This window comes from Mus musculus, chromosome 8 (assembly GCF_000001635.26).
Source record: "Mus musculus strain C57BL/6J chromosome 8, GRCm38.p6 C57BL/6J".
In the NCBI taxonomy this organism is placed as follows: Eukaryota; Metazoa; Chordata; class Mammalia; order Rodentia; family Muridae; genus Mus; species Mus musculus.
The window spans coordinates 121,210,597-121,225,386 of NC_000074.6; the positions used below are offsets into that span (position 1 = coordinate 121,210,597).

General features: G+C 50.7%; 1 long non-coding RNA gene across 1 annotated transcript; it reads left to right on the forward strand.

Annotated features, from left to right (window-relative positions):
- Positions 1-3,210: 3,210 nt before the first annotated feature.
- Positions 3,211-12,121, forward strand: Gm33739. Its single transcript, XR_879269.2, has 4 exons — positions 3,211-3,403; positions 8,534-8,642; positions 9,572-9,726; positions 11,304-12,121. It is a non-coding gene; the product is annotated as a predicted gene, 33739 (long non-coding RNA).
- The last annotated feature ends 2,669 nt before the right edge of the window (positions 12,122-14,790 follow it).

Genomic DNA, 14,790 nt, shown 5'->3' on the forward strand with positions numbered 1-14,790 from the left:
AACCACCACAGCAGAGTTCCCCCTTGAGTAGAAATGCCCTTCCCCAAGGCTGTGTGATGGTGGCTCTCTGCTGCCTGCCATCTAATAATGCCTGACTCAGGGAAGTACAGGAATCCACCACCCAAGTTTGCAGGCTGGGAGGTGTTCACCTTAGTTACACAGGCTGTTGATGGGACTGGTGTCCTTAGAGAGTCCGAAGCTTATCTGTTTGGCTTTCTAAGTATCTCACATGGCCCTGGGCATTTGCCAGAGGGCAGTGCCAGAGAAGACCGATTGTGTCAGAAGTGTGGGCACACATCAGGCCAGTGTTTAGAACTGACTTTACATTCATGGACAAGCTCACACACAGAGAACATGCTCCTACATGTGTATCCGTGTATGTGCATATACACACCTGCATGCCACACTGACTGACTACACACAATACACTTTCCCCCTACTTCTGAGCAGAGGGACTGGACCGTTTCTGACCCTGACACCTGTGGGTCGGGAGAGACTCTTGTGTCCTCCCCGGCCATGTGTTCTTGTGTTGATGGTCAGACCTGAAGTCGGGGCTTGAGAGAGGAACAGAAGGTGAGGACTCTGGGGCTCCAGGCACAGGCTTGTGAAGGACCCTGGGGTGCTAAGTGGCCTCAGCTGAGTCTGCTCCAACAAGTTCTCTGGACTTGAAGATGGGTCTCCATCTCAGGGTGCTGGGGTGAGGAGGAAGGAGAGAGCTTTGCCTTCTTCTGTTTCATAAGCTCTGGAAGAGGAGGCAGGCACCACAATGCTCATCTCTGTCCCCAAAGGTGTGGCTACTCCTGGGGTGCTGGGATGACTCGGCTAGTTGGCCTAGGGTTCACATGTGGCGCACACCCGAAGCATGGGGGTCATTCTTACTCTTAGAAGACATAGCTGTCACCCAGACAAGGCTTGGCATGGCAGAGCCTGGAGCTCCATGCTTTCTGCCAGGTCACAGCTGGGACTTGGGAGACTCAGTGTGCCCTACTTGACTCGTAGGGTGGCAAGATCAGAGGAGCCTGGGGTCACATCAGGCTTGAAGGGCCAAGAGCCAGGTACTCCAGCCCTGCAGCTGCAGATGGAGGATCTTACTTGCTTTATAGGCTTACACAGGGATGAGAGAGGGTCTCGGGCAACACAGTCACCCAGTGGTCCCTATCTGTGGTCACTATACACCCACCTCCCAAACAACCCAGAGTCTGCTCTGAAGTTCCTTTCCTTTGAGTCCCGGCATTCTAGTGACCGAGGGTGGCACCAGACTTCGGAGAATTAAATAAGCAAATCTTCTATTTCCTGTTCCTTCATGTCCTAGACTGTCTTGGGGGCTTTGGAGAATTCATCAGAATTCAAGTCACAAGAGTCATTAGTCTTTGCTCCTCATTAATATTCATCTAGCTCATCTGCACATAGAAACCATGGTGCTGCTAGTCCTGCCTGACACTGCCCAGGGCGGGCTGTGTACCTGAAGCACAGTGGGTACCCTCCTCTCTCGTCTTGGTGGAGAGGGATGGATGGGTGGACAGTTGCAGGTCCTGAGTCCCAGTGGGACAGCATGGTGTGGAGGGATGTGTCCCTGTGGCCAGGATCAGGGGAACTGTCTAAGGGTGCTCAGAGTAGGGCAGACAAGGGTGTGAAGCAGGGCACAGACCAGGGTGCTAACAGCCATGTCTTTAAAAACGAATTGTGTGACTCAATAGTGTGTTGGTCTGAGCAATGTGCTCAGTGAGTGTCTCAGCATAGAAATTTAAAAAGAGATGAAAAGGTAGATAGCACCCAAGGAATGACACCTTCCCAAAACACACTCACATGGACAAGCAACACACACAAACACACACACCTATGCACCACACACACTTACATCACACATAAACATGCATACACAAAAGTACACATGCACACACATATACCTCACATACACATGCACACATTCACACATGCAAACACACACATACATCATCCATAGGCATACACACACTCACACATGCACACACACATTCACACTTGCACACACACAAACACATGCACACACATACACCACAGATACACACGTGTACACACATGCAAACACACACATATACCATACACAGGCACACACACACACATACACACACACACACACACACACACACACACTTGGAGATGGACTCACACACAAACTCATGCACGCACGCAAAAAAATACACATATATACACCACACAAACACACATGCAAACATACATGGAAACACACATGCACACACATAGAGAAGCCATTCTCTTCTGAGTGCGACATAGTAAGACAAAGGATCTTGTAGACTCTGCACTTTCAGAGCCCTGACGCACCAAAAACCTAGAAGTTCAGGCAGTGCAGACTGGTCTCTATCAAAACAGATCTCAAATGCCTGCCACGGTGGCTCAGGTCTGTAATCCCAGCACTCGGGGCAGAGACAGGAGGATCACCAAAAGTTCCAGGCCAGCCAGGGCTACCTCTGGAGACTCCATCTCGAAAAACATGAAAAAGATCTTGCTGCCAGCCGAGACTGGGACCTGTGGCACAAGCTGCAAACACTTTGGCCAAGCTCACGAGTGAAACTGAGCAGAATAGTGTGAACCCTCAGAAGGTCACCGTGGGGAGCGAATAGGATACGCGTGTAACATTCTTAACGCGGTGAGAGCACCCGTCAATATCCAGGAAATGGCAGCATGGCAGGCCTCACCCTCATCATTAGCCAGGCACAGTTGCTTCTTTGTCTCCATGCCTTGCCGCCACACACCCCAATCTCAGTTGGCTCCTGAATCAAAGCTTCTCTGCCCGCTGGATTTCGACACAGGAGGCCCGGCTTCTGGGCTCCTTCTGGCCTGGCTGGAACCAGATCATCTGTGGCTGAGACATCAGGCACCAAGGTGCAGCGGGCGAGGGAGGTGCTACGCCCTCTAGTGGACGGAAATGGCTGCTGCGCTCAGGTGCGCAGGCATGTCCTGCCTTCTAATGCGTTCTCCCCAAGCAGACATAATGAACGAACAAACAAACAGACAAATAAACACAGAGGGAAATACAAAGAGAAAACCAGAGCCAGGTGCCTCCACACCCTTAATCCACACTGCGTTATTCAGACTGGATGTTAAAGGAAGCAAAGGGTGGGGCCGCCGGTCTATAAGGGGGGGGGGAGGGGGAGGGGGGTTTCTTTCCTAGTCGATGTAGGTGTTTAACATCATCAGTTTCGCAACGAGCAAGGTCTCTCCCTCCCTGTGGTCACAGCTCCGCTCCACTAACCACTTCCTTAGAAGTTTTTAATCACAGGAGATCCCATCTGTCAACTGTTGGCCGGACTTCCCAAGTGACTGGGATTCTATTGAAAAGAGTCTTTGCCAGCGCCCAGGCCCTGAAGTTTGACTTCAGCCTCTGTCCATCTTAGGATTTACGGTAAGGTCTTTGGTCCATCTTGGGGCTGCTATGAGCTAGGGATCCAGGTTCATTCTTCTCCATGTGGCAACCAGTTTTCTCGTGGCCACTTACTGAGAATATTGCCTTTTTATTTTATGCGTATGAGTGTTTTGTCTGATGTTCCCCATGCATGCCTGGTGCCTGCAGAGTCAGAAGAGGGCATTCGATCCCCTGTGATTGGAGCTATAGATGGTTCTGAAACACCATGTGGGTGCCGGGAACAGAAACGGAGTCTTCTGCAGAGTAGCAAGTGCTCTCACCTGCCAAGCCGTCTCTCCAGCCCTATTTTGCATCTTTAAAATTGTGTGTCCAGTGAGTTTTTTTCCTGACTAATTTGTAACAAATTAGCAAAGAAAATCTAACTAATGGGCTTCAGGCATACTGGCAAGTAACCTACTCAGAACTGTGCCTGGGGATTGGCCTCAGATGGAGCTGAGAGGATGGGGGTGTGTGGGTTTCCCAGGCTAACTTAAGCTTTTGGATTTAATAGGTTAAATTCTATTTTTTGATGGACAGAGAATTAGTGACGTCATGCAACCTGACAATTCATATATTGGGTAAGGATTGGTCCACACCACCTCCTAAAATATTAACTAAAAAAAAAAAGTTATGTAAGCTGTGCCTGGTGGCATATTCCTTTAATTCCAGCATCTGGGAGGCAGAGGCAGGACGACCTCTGTGAGTTCAAGGCAAGTGTGCTCAACTGAGTGAGTTTTAGGACAGCCAGGGATACACAGAAAAACCTGTCTCATACAAACAAAAAGTTACCACAGGTGGGGATGACAGGGCAGGTTCATGGGGTGGGTGGGCACAAGTGAGGGATAAATGTCTCCATTTGGAAGGACAGCTGTAGATTGACCTGGGGTTGACCCTGAGTCGTGAGGCAGGCAGACCTCTTATTCTTCCACCTTCAGAGTAACTGTTGGGTCTAATAATAAACATGTACTTCAAGACATCGATGGAATTTACCCCAAATATTCTCACGTTCTTTCAAACCTAACTGGAAAGGTGGTGTGTTGTACCCTTTTCCGTTTAGAACATGGTGGTGTGGGGGTGGCGGGATGGTTCAGCCTGTGCTCCTCTTGCAAAGGACCTGAGTTCAGTTCCCAGCATGCCGTCGGGCAGCTCAGAAGCACCTCTAACTCCAGCTCAGGGAATCTGATGCCCTCTACTGGCCTCCACAGGCAATTGCATGCAGGCACACGACAAAATTCCAATAGGAAGACAAAATGTGCCAGTCTCTTACTTATGGTCTCTGCGTCCCCAGACATGATTCCCTGACATTCCCCTAGAGCTGGCCAGAAGTGTGGCTTCCCTGGGCCACCCAGAGATCCCGTATCCGGCCCCTGTAAAGCTGCTTCTAAGAACCCTGTGGAACTGGGAGTATGGGCTGATGGGAGAAACGACAGGCTAATATGTGTCAGTGCCAGGATAGGTATGAAGAAGAGAAAGTCATGGTAGCACATCACCCTCCCTTTCCAGGTTCACCTGTGGTCATTTGTGGCCCTCTCCGTTCCCTGGATGTCACAACAGAAGGGCAGAGCTGAGCTTTTATTTATTTATTTATTTATTTATTTATTTATTTATTTATTAGCTTTTGGTTGGTTCTTTGTGAATTTCGAATCATGCACCCTAATCCTACACATTTCCTCCTCCCCTGTACCCGCCCTCCACCCTTGCAACCTCCCCGCAATAGAGAGGAAAAAATCTCATTGTGGAAGCGGTAGTGTGTCACAGTGTGTCCCACAGTGTACCCTTTTGTCCGAACTTCTTTGCAATGACTCGTTGGCCTGGTACAAGGCCTCTGGCTTCTGCTACTCTGTCAGTACTGGCACCTCACAGGGACTCCTCTCGGGTCTCCTGTTGTTGCCCTGTGTCATGGAGGTTCTGTAGTTTTGGATGTACAAGACCGACCCCCGTCATCAGCAGTTCATCAGTGGGGTAGATGTTGGGGTGGACCAACTCAAAGCCCTGGATCTGCGCCTGAGAGGTATCTGACATGGTCAGCCTACCAGCTCTCTTGCTCTCACACCCTTGGGGCAGACAAGTTGTGGGGCCAGCTCTCCCATGTTCATACCCTTAGAGCTGGCTCTCCTGCACCCACTCTCAGGGTAAGGTCTACTGTGCTGCCCAGGTGAGGTGCCTGCTGAGCCTGCTCCCCAGGGTGCTGCAGCTGGTGAGGGGCGGGGATAGCAGGCAATTTCATTAGTTCCCAGGCACACTTCAGGGATTTTTTTCAAGACAGGGTTTCTCTGTATAGCCCTGGCTGTCCTGGAACTCACTTTGTAGACCAGGCTGGCCTCGAACTCAGAAATCCGCCTGCCTCTGCCTCCTGAGTGCTGGGATTAAAGGTGTGTGCCACCACGCCCGGCCAGAGATTATTTTTAATCTTTAAAATTAATTGTATTATTTTTCTAATTATCTATTTATTTGCATGCATGCGTGTATGCATACATGCGTGAGTGCGTGTGTGTACCTAGATTGGAGGGAAACTTACTGCAAGGACAGTACCCTAGAAAGATGGAGGGAAGGGCCCACAACTGTGTCTGAGTGAGTCGTCCTCCACACAACCACCTCGTGGACATGAACCTCAGAGCAGTGTGGTTATGGGGGAGACACTGCCACCTTGAGATAATAGCCTAAGTGTCACTAGTGTGACATCACGTCCTGGCTTGGCTGATCCAGTCAGTGACTGGGGTGAGCTTGTGTTCCTACACTGGAACTCCTGAGCTCAAGGGGAGGTCAGGGCCACATTTGTCACACTGGCTGCCGTAAAACTTCCCTACGGACCATGTCTTATGTAAGCGGGAAGCGGTGTTGAAGAGAGTCTGTCTAAGGTAGCAGGGACCTTGCAGTCAGAGATGAGGGAATGAACTGTTCTCTTAAGCATGTGTTCCATCTTGGGGGGGGGGGTTGGGGGGAACTGTATCACAAACATGGCAAGGACCCAGCGTTTTAGCATCAGACATGGTAACTGCTCCTGGCACATGGCCAGCAGACGTAGTTAGGGAGCTTAGGTGCTGGAAGCAGGTTTGGGTGACCCTAATGGGGTGGGGGGAACTATGGGCTGGGCCCTGTCTGGACTCCCTCTGTCCAGTGGAGGCCTGGAGGCTGCAGAATTCTTGGTTAGCATCATAGTTTTGGAGAGGGAGAATCTCATGAGACCCAGGCTGACTTGAGGCTCTCAATGTCACCTAGAACAACCTTAAACTTCTAAACCTCCAACTTCCACTTCGGTGACACTTGTAGCCACCGTGACCTTGGTCTTATAAAGGAGAGCATTTAATTGGGGCCTGCGTACAGTGTTTGGAGGTTTAGTCCTTTATCATCATGGCAGCGTGCAGGCAGATGGTGCTGGAGACAGAGCTGAGGGTTCCACATCTGGACCCACAGGCAGCAGGAAGAGAGTGACTCTCGGCTTGGAATGGGCTTTTGAAGCCTCAACCCACCTCCCTCCCCTCAGTGACATGCTTCCTCCCGCAAAGATGGACCTCCTAATCCTTTCAAATAGTGACCAAGTATTCAAATCTGTGCCCCTGTGGGGACCGTTCTCATTGAAACCACTGCAGACACAAAGCCTGGTTCTGGGCGTGGAACCCAAGGCCCCATGCATGCCAGGCAGGTGTTCTACCAGCCAGTGACGGTTAAGCTTGACAGTCGACTGGATTAGACTGGGAGAAGCTGAGATTAGTAGGGCATACTTCTCTACATCTCTTGAGGGAGTTTTCAGAGAGGGGTGATGAGTGAGCCAGAAGGTGAGGAGAGAAGTGTGTCCGTGTGTGTTCTGGATGGAAGCTGTTGGCTCTCAAGAGAATGGAATTCTGAAATCCCTGAACAGAGGAACAAAGCAAAGGAGACCTTCATGAGGACAGACCCTGCCAGACACCATATGTGAGAGAGTTCCCCCCAACAGCCACATCTGGGATGGCCAGCTTGTCAACCTGACCGGACTTAGAATCACCAGGGCGACACAGCTCTGGGCATCTGCAGAGAGAGCACCTTTGGATGGGTGGCCCAGATAGAAAGAGGTCTAAGGGATGCAGACATGGCATCTCCCTGAGGGAGTGTGTGTGACTGCAGAAGTTACCGTCACTGAAGACGGCAGCCTCTTTGGCCTTCCAAGTGGATTCCAGTGCCCCCCCCCCCCCCAGGAAGCTCTAGGCCTTCAGTGTCTGACTGTGACTGTCAATCTGTCCAGCCTTGAGGGCAGGATAGCTACGGGAGTCTCTAGCTTGCAGGTGGCCATTGCTGGACCGCCCAGCTCCTTTTGTATTAGCCAAGCTAATGAATGTCTTTTCATAGCACACATGTTCTATTGGCTCTGATCGAAGACAAAATCCACACAGACAGGAAGTAGAATGGGGGAGGGTGAAGGAAGCTGGTGTTTCAGGAGGACTGAGCTTCAGTCAGACTGGGAAGACTTCCCAGAAACAGAGAGTGTTAGAGTGAATGTCCTCGATGTCACCAAACTGTGCGTTTAATGATGGTTGGCATGGTGGAGTACATACCATATCCATTTTGCTGCAATATGCATTCTTGGGGCTGAGAGATGGCTCCGTATTAAGAGCACTGACTGCTCTTGCAACAGATCTGAGTTTGGGTCTCAGCTCTAAGGTGGTAGCTCACAGCCACCTGTAGCTCTTGCTCCAGGGGATCTGATGCCCTCTTGTGGCCTCTGTGGGCACTGCACTCACGTGCACAGACATGTAGACACATATGTCTACCCACAATCAAAAATAAATCTTGTAGGAGAGAAGAACTAAAAATTTTATATATATATGTATGTATGTATGTATGTATGTATGTATGTATGTATTAAAATCATGTCATTGTGCCAGTGGGTAAAGGCACTTGCTGCCTAGCCTGGGACTTGAATTGGATCCCTGGGACCCACGTGGGGAGGGAGAACTGTGACCCCCACGGGCACAGAGTGGCACTCATGAGCCACACCAAATGCAAACAAACAAACAAACAAGTATATTTTCTTTTAAGTTCTTAAAACAGAGCATCTGGGGGGGGGGATCTCAGCAATACGGGCCCAGCGTGGGTTGTTTTCTCTGTCCCAATGTGGTTCGCACTCACAAAAGCCTCTCGGATCATTAACCACAGCGAGGCCACCTGTCCCTAACTCTCTTGGATATGATCTGGAATGTGACCTTGCCCCTGAACGTTCCTCCCGAGCAGTTCCTCCCAAGCAGTTGCTGACCTGGCGTTAAAAGTGAGTTATTTTGTGTTATTCCCACCGAACCTGTTGTGTGTTCTAAAACACACTTTATAGGTCTCTGTCTGTAGTGAGGCTTGATCGGGCCCATGCTGGTCCCGGCCACCTCACTCAGGCATCAGGACAAGCTGTGTGGTATAGGGAAACAGAGGACCTTCCTCCATTCCTACAGACAGCACACACACAGCAGAAAGAGAAGGGGAAAGGTGGGTTGTACCCCCTCTCCCATGTCCGTGTGAGTCACATGACACTTGGCACGAAGATGCAGGCTGTTCTCCCCACATGCCCAAGGCCAGTGGTTCTCAACCTGTGGTCCTGACCCCTTTGGGGAGGTGTGGGGTAGAGGTGTCAAATAACCTTTCCATAGGGGTCTCCTAAGGCCAGTGTAAAGCACAGATATTTATATTCATATTCATAACAGTAGCAAAATTACAGTTATGAAGTAGCAATGAAAATAATTTTATGGTTGAGGGAATCACCACAACATGAGGAACTGTATCAAAGAGTCACAGCTTTAGGAAGGTTGAGAACCAACCACGGCCCTAGGGAAGATTTTCCGGGAAGATTTTTGTATTCTGGGGCAGGGCTTTGGCTGTGGAGGGATAGGGTACAGTGCGATTCCTGCTTCCTGCTCCTGGCCCTGCTTGCTGCTGCTACCTCGTGGGCTCATAGAAGCTACCCCTCCTCTCCCCGTGCCTCAGGACACCTAGCTCACCACTGTTTTCTCCACCTTATCACAAGACCCTCGCTAATGTTCACTTCCAGAGCCAGCTACTCAAAGGCTTCAGCCCCACCCAGCGTGATGAATAACAGGCAGGAGGCAAACAGGCAGACACTGGCTCCCTTTTCTCCATAACTCGCTACCTCTATTATTTATATACAGTTTAACTCGCCAAGGCGTAACTCTAAACCTCTTGTCGCCACAGCGATCCCTCTGCGCCTCCCGGGTGAGAGCTGATTGGCCGGCCTGACCTCCTCTTTCGGCTAGCCTGCATTAGCTTGACTACTGTGAAGCCTCCCGGAGCCGTGGCCTGGACATCCCTGGCTGGGCTCAGCAGTTCAAGGCAGCCTTCCGCTCAACGTGAGCTCTGTTTATTATTGTAGAGAGGCAATTTTCAAGGGGGGCGGGGGCTGTGGTACTTGTTCAAATTAGGGTGAAGAATGTGGACCACATCCGGACTCCTCACCTGATGCCTCAAAGACCTCTTGTGTGTCCAGGCCCCACCCACCTGAAGGTCTCAATTAGCTCCAGCGAGGATGAAGACCAGGGCCAAACAGGGTGCCTTACTGCCGCGGCACCTGCTGGGCTGTGGACCTCCAGTCAAGAGACTCTGAGCGTGACTAGAGACGAAGAGTGTGCATGATACACATGCGCCTTAAGGCCGGGCTTTGCTCTGGCCGTGGACTCCGCCAGGCTAACGGATCAAGGAAACCGTCCACCGTGGCCTGGCGGCTTCTGGCATCTCAGAGTCTGGGTTGTGTCGAAAGGAAAGAGTGTAGCGTTATGACAAGCTAAACTGCATGCAAGCGGAGCCCTTTAAGGAAACCACCAAGGGCTACATCCCAGCACACACAGATGTCAGGCTCCTTCCAAGGACTCTCAGCGTTCAGCGGCTTTCTGTTTTCTGTGGGCGCACTTCTCTGAAGTGTGGGAACTAGGCAGACCTTGTTTATTTAGTTGGTTTGTTTTGTGATGCTGGGGATGGAACCCAGGGCCTTACACTCTAGGAGAGTAAATGGTCACTGTCCAGCTATACACTCCTTTCTCTCTCTCTCTCTTTCTTTCTTTCTTTCTTTCTTTCTTTCTTTCTTTCTTTCTTTCTTTCTTTCTTTCTTTCTTCCTTTCTTTCTTCCTTCCTTCCTTCCTTCCTTTCTTCTTTCTTTCTTTCTTTCTTTCTTTCTTTCTCTCTCTCTCTCTTCCTTCCTTCCTTTTTCTTTTCTTTCTTTGTTCTCTCTTCTCTTTCTCTCTCTTTCCTTCTTTCTTCTCTTTCTTTCTCTTTCTTTCTTTCTTTCTTTCTTTCTTTCTTTCTTTCTTTCTTTCTTTCTTTTTCTTTCTTTCTTTCTCTCCCTCTCTCTCTCCCTTCCTTCCTTCCTTCCTTCCTTTCTTCCTTTCTTTCTCTCTCTCTCCCTCCCACCCACCCTCCCTTCCTTCCTTCCTTCTTTCCTACCTTCCTTTATTTCTTTCTTGTCTAAAGACAGGCTATCACTGAGCTGCCTAGACTGGCCTGGACCTCACTCTGCACCCCGTACAGGCTTTGAATTGGGAGCCTCCCACCTCAGTCTCCATGCTGCTGAGATGATAAGCTCCTGCCTGTAGTCTGGCTATAAAGCTCTTCAGAGCAGGGTTGGCTGTGGAGGGAAGGGACAGAGGGGACAGGGCCCAGTGGCCAGGTGGGACAGTAAGCCTGTGTCATGATCGTTCCCTAGTGATGGAGCCCTAGCATGTGCTAACTCTGTCTCAGAATCTGCCCTGAGCTGGGTGAGCACAAAGAACCACAGGAATCCCTCCTGGATTGAAGCTTATGCTTATAGGGTTCTGGGACCCCTAAATCCCATCTTCCCAGAATTAGAGAGCAGGTGATAGGCCACAGGCAAAGGGCTCTTGGTGCTGTGTGAGGTGCACTCCATGTAAGGGTTGCTGCATCCGACTCCTTCTAGGTGACTGGTTGCGAGTGGCTGCACGTGGTAAGGAGCACTCTCTTCAAGATGCTGGGAGGATGGAGGCTGACACCCCAACAGGATGCTGGTCATCTCTGCTCCTGGGAGCACCTGAGCTTGGGATGCACAGGACACCTCCTAAAGAGACCTCTCGTGTCCAACGGTTAACAGTAGAAGAGAAGGGGCACTGGGGTTAAGCAAAGTGCAGAATTTTTTTTTTCTAAAGCGACTACATAAAACCCATCATCCTCAAAAATGCTTTAAAATGGCATCTTTAGGTTTAGGAGCAAGGCAGGGGTCTCCAGTCCCTCCCTGCTCCCCTACCCCCACCCCTGCTCTCACCTCTCAGAGATGGATGCCTGGCACCAAGTGGCTTCATCCAAACTCTGGTACCAGTAGCTCCTCAGAGCTAGGTTCTGGGCTTCAGGCTGTGTTCTTGATTCACGGAATCGACTTTGTCTGAAGCCTTGACACAATGTATTCAGTGAGCAGGAAGAGGGAGCAGGGGAGGAGCCTTGGGCACAGACAGACTCCAGTGAAGATGGGGTCCTCCACATCACAGACATGGATGTGGCTAACCATCTACTTTGGCTTCTGTTTTCTGTGGAAATGTGGGAGGCTGTGTGTCCAACTGAGGCCTCTTGTCATAAATATCACCGGAGTCTTCTGGGAACCACTCGACTTCCATTCTCTTTGGTAACTGTGTGTACATTCACCGCCATTGACAAAGGTGCTGGGCCATTGACAAACTGTTTCTAAGTAGCCAATACTAACCCAGGCTTCCCCGAGTTTGGGGCAATCACAGCAGGCTGCAGTGAACGCTACTTCGGGGCTAAGAAGGTGGTGGCTTTGCTGTAGGGAAGTTGGCTATGTTTCTGGGTGGAGGTCACAGGTGCTGAAGTAAGAAAGCATTAGTAGTAGCTCTGTGGCCTGTGGGGGGCTGCATCTGGGGGTCGAGTTGGGGGAGCTATGGAGTCTGTCTGGGCCTTTCTGCCTGGGGTGTGTGGGGGACTCCGGGTGTATTTGCAAGCTAGTACATTCCTTGTCAGCACGGCGAGCCCTGTGGGAGAGCTGCCAGTGCCAGCACTGAACAAATCCAGGGCAATTTGGCTAGTGGGTGGTCTCCTCATCACCTGCAATTAGACGCAAGCAAGCCCTGCCCCAAGACACATTGCCACGGTGATGGCAGCGGTGACACCGCAGCTGCTGCTGCATGGACTCGAGTCCTGGGGTTCTTATCCACCCCAACAGCTTCGGGAACTGCTCACGGAGCCACATCTGGGCCTCCAGGCAGGGCCTCTGAGGTGCTTCGGGGTGTCTCTGCAACAGGTTGAGATGCAGCCACCACGCTGGGAGGCAAGAGTTAGTGCCATATCATTCCTTGGAACAGAGTGAGAAACATGTTCCCAGAAGGCTTAGCTGGAACAGGCACGAAGTCAGTCCACAGCACATGGGAATGAGAGGAATTCTTTTTATTCATCTGGTTTTTTTTTTCCTCCATCAGATAAACCCGCCAGCCCCATCCCCCACCTTTTCCCATGTGTCAGGGTTGGGCACCGGTGTCACTTTGACCCCTTTATCTTTTGGGTTGTGGGACAGGGTGGAAGCTAATCCTTAAGCTTTGCTTCTTGGGCAGTGTTGGGATTGGGGTTTGGTGGTCCTTCTGCCTGTCTCTGCAGAGAGGCAGGGTGGGGATCGTTAGCTCCGGGCAGAGCTGTGAACTCACAGGTGGCAGCGGAGGGGCAGTGGAGAAGGCAACCTGCTGTGGGCGCACGATGGCCTCTCTGCCAAGTGCTTCATGATGTCTTGACCATCACCAGGTGATATGCGCATCCAGGAGCTCTGGGAGGCGAGCCAGTTGCTTCATTCACTGCCTGCTGAACAAGTCCTGGGCACAGCCACAGATGCTGTGAATCAAACCCAGGGTGCCTGGTTACCTTGTGTTTCAGATGCCATAATTGAGTTGGTATCCTGTGTCTGTTGGAACAAATTGCCAAGTGGTGTGTGTGTGTGTGTGTGTGTGTGTGTGTGTGTGTGTGTGTGTGAGAAAGAGAGAGAGAGAGAAAGACAGAGATGCATACACAAAGGGATAGAGACAGAGAGAGAGACAGACAGAGAGAGACAGACAGAGAGCAAGAACATCGAACAGTTTGCAGACTAGTCAGGGAGTGGCAGGGCCTCTCCCTCTGAGTTGCTTCCTGCCTTTTCCACTCAGGTGGCCCCAGGTGATACTTTGTTTGTGTCACTGGGGTCTCCATCTTTGTCTCCACATAGCATCCTCTCTGTGTGTCTTCGGGTCTTTGAATATCATTTTCCTGAGGATTCAGGGAGTTGGTGCTACCCTTAGTCCCCAGCAGGTTTTACTGAGCGATGCTGCTGATGGCTGCCTCTGAGGAAAGAATAGTCTGGAAACATCTTGAAGAAGTGGAGACTGGAGGCTCAGCACGGGACAGGGTGCCTGGGACTGAGTTTTCCATCTTGTGGCTTCAGGTTTTTCAATACTGGCCTTGTCAAAAAGCCTTTGAGTTAAGGGAGGGAGAGGGTTTGGCCAAAAGGCAGGGTCACACAGTGTTGACTGCATGGGTCTAGATATCTTATCCAGTCAACTTGAAGATCAGAGACAGATAGAAACTCCCAGAGATGGCTACTGTATGCATAGGGGACCACTATATCTTCTTACAAATACAGGTTATTTATGGAGGGAAAAGAAAGTTCACGGCACACAGGAATAGAAACAGTAGCAGCATTATACATTAATTTATGTCTCTATGATGTACATGTATATATACTTATGTACATTTTTTTTTCTGGCTTGGTGGTCATTTATTCCTAAAGCTTGAGATGTGAATCGCACACCCCAGAACCAAGAGCCACCACCCGCATGCCAGCACATCACCGTGGAAATGAGGAAGCAAGTATTTCCTGCTGCCAGGCTCCCCAGCCTTACTCCTGACCCTAACCCTTGTGCCTAGACACAAGGCAGCCACGACTGACCCAACCGGAGCTGGAGGGAAGTCTCAGCCAATGGTGTGGGTTGGCGGGTTGGAAACAGAGAAGTCTGAGCCAATGGTATGAAGGGGTGGGATGGAGACAGCCATCTCTGCCAATGATGTGGGTGGGCGGGATGGAGAAAGAGGAAATCTTGAGCAGACAGCGAAGTGACCCCTGGAGACACAATCCAGACAGCCCCACATAACTGGGGTGGCTGCGGAGGACCACCCTGCCAACCAGAGAATGACAGACAGCACACCAATGCCTTAGTGTGTGTCCGTCTAGTTAGAGCTGATAGATAATTACACACCCAGAGAGGGAAGGGGAGCCACGATGCATCCAAGGCTGGGAAGATCTCGCACTTCAAGCTGGGGACCACAACAGTTCCTCCGACATCCAAGGGTGCGAAAATGCTCCATGAAAACAAAGCCCAGGCAAGTTGCCATTCCAGATGCAGAAAGGAAAAGGCCATCTTGGAAACAAGGAAACCCCAGAT